The sequence below is a fragment of the Callospermophilus lateralis genome, chromosome 13, assembly GCF_048772815.1.
Source record: "Callospermophilus lateralis isolate mCalLat2 chromosome 13, mCalLat2.hap1, whole genome shotgun sequence".
Taxonomy (NCBI): domain Eukaryota; kingdom Metazoa; phylum Chordata; class Mammalia; order Rodentia; family Sciuridae; genus Callospermophilus; species Callospermophilus lateralis.
Window position 1 is genome coordinate 12,519,528 of NC_135317.1, and position 2,301 is coordinate 12,521,828.

The following is a 2,301-nucleotide window of genomic DNA, read 5'->3' on the forward strand; positions in this document are numbered from 1 at the left end:
AGTCCTTGAGATCCAGGCAGGGAAAGGGCCATCGGCAGCACCTGCCCAGATAGGGATGTGCTGCTTTGCCAGCCCATGTCAGGGCCAGAGTGAAGCGAGGCAGACAGGCCAGGGCTGGGTGGAGGTCAGAGGGAGCCTGTGGATGGCAGTGCTGCATCCAGCAGGAGTATCCACCTTGGAAAGCACTCGCCAGGCCCTGGGCACTCAGGGCCCCGAGGAAGCATTAGCAGAGGTAGCGCCCAATGGAACCCAGCGTGGCAGGCGCCATTGCTATGTTACTGTCCCCACTTTGCAGACACAAGCCTCAGACCAGACAGAGAGTCCTTCGCCCACGGCCATTTAAGGTAGACACAATGGAGCTGGATTCTCTTACCACCCCAGGGAATCCAAGAAGGGAGGTCAGGTCAGGAGTGGGAGATACCAGGAGCATAGGTAAACGCGAGCACGGTGAGTTTGAACGCTGTAGAAATAAACAGTTCCTGATTTTAAACCGCAGGCCCTTTGAGCGGGATGTTGAAATTTCCCTGTCTCATTCCATCTTGCCCAGGATGTGGGTTGCTGTGCTCCCCAGTGTGTCCAACTGTCTGCGCTGCCTAGTGCTCTTTGGTCAATACTACCTTGGCTCTCAGGTCAGCTGTCCTGCAGCTGCAGTGCCAGGCTCAAGGGACCTTATTTCATTTAAGAAGAGCCCAAAGCACAAGAACAAGAGGGAGGGAGGCCCAGGGCGTGAAACACAGGAGGCAGGTTACTGTCGCCCACGGTGGCTCTGCAGGGCCCACAGGAGACATGATCATACAGGGCTGGGGCTTACTGGGTCTCACACATCCTGGGGGAGGTCTTGGAATGAGCCTGTCCCCAAGAACAAGGAGATGATTACAGTTCCTGTGCCAAGGTCCACATGCTCCTGTTTCCCTATGTCACAGTGCTCAGCTTGCAGCAGAACCTCATGTGCATCAGCGATTGCTAGGCATGGTGGGTACATGATAAATATGATCCCTGACCTTACAGTGGTTCTGCTCAAGGATTCAAGCCAAGAACAGCCAAGTGGAAACGATGTACTTATTGGCTCAGGCATGGTGGCCTGGGGGTTCTTTTGCTGACTCTCCTGGGTCCCGAGGGAACACAAGCCAAGCACAGCCCTGACGGACAGGGAGGAGGGTCCTGGTGATCCCTAGGTGGGATCTTGCAGGCAGCAGGCCTGGCTGCCTAAGTGTGGTTTGCTGTTGGCTCCGTTGCCTTGGAGAGATGTCTGGGACACTGGCTCTGTCCTGTGGTGGCTGGGGGAGGGAAGACTGCACAAGGTCTCCCTCCTTCCCATCTCTGCAGTCTCGTCAGGCACTTAGTCAGCCTGCAGGGGAGTGGGGAGGCCCCTGTGGGAGCCCTGGCTTCAGGCAGGTGAGAATCAGCTCCTTCAGGAGCCCCCTCCCCAGAAGGCTGTCCCCTGGGCATCACTGGATGGTCACTTTCCGCAGCCAGGGCCCCTGGGGAGGGCAGGTTTGTGCAGTTGTTCTTCCCACAGGCATTCCCCATTATTCAAAACTGTGCCCAGACAACTGGCTTCCAGAACAAATAGCAACGGCTCTCACTGCACCATTGGGGCAGCAATTGGCCGTCAAGCCACTGGACAGGGCCTGAGGCTCCGGTTGCTAAGTGGCCAGCTGCGGAACTTCACCCTCTCTGAACCACCTCCCTCCAGGAGGGCCATTCTCATGACCCCTGGAGCTCTGCAGAGACCTCGATGACTACGAGTCTGCCCACCAGCCTGGAGCCCAGCGGCAGGCAGCTGACGTGTGCCCAGGGAAACAGCGAGGGGGTTGGCACCTTGGGGTGCCAACCAGGCAGCCCCCTCCCTGTGCCAGCCCAGGCTGACTGCACAGGGAGGCTCCCCCTGCAGCTGGGCTCAGGGCCAGTGGCTGGGAGGTCTGGGGTCCTCTCAGGAGTGGCCACACGTTTGCCCAGGGCCAGCAGGGGTTTGTCTTCAGGCAGATGTGAGGGGCCTAGAGCACGTTCCCAGGAGGAGAGGCTCCTTGCACGGCCAGGTCAGACTGCAGGCGAGCTCAGGCGAGGGACAGGCCAGCCGCAAGGCAGAGAAGCACTGTTCCTCCTTAAGTAGCTCATAACACAGGGGTGGCATGGGGGGCTGAGAGAGGTGGGTGCAGCGGTACTCAGAGGCGAGGCCCGGGACCCAGCAGAGCACAGAACCACGGCCCCGTGGGCACCACAAGTACCAGTGGGTCTAAGCATGCAGTTGGCAGTCACTTTTGCCTCAACCCTGGTCTTGACACGCCCACTTTGGGAGCT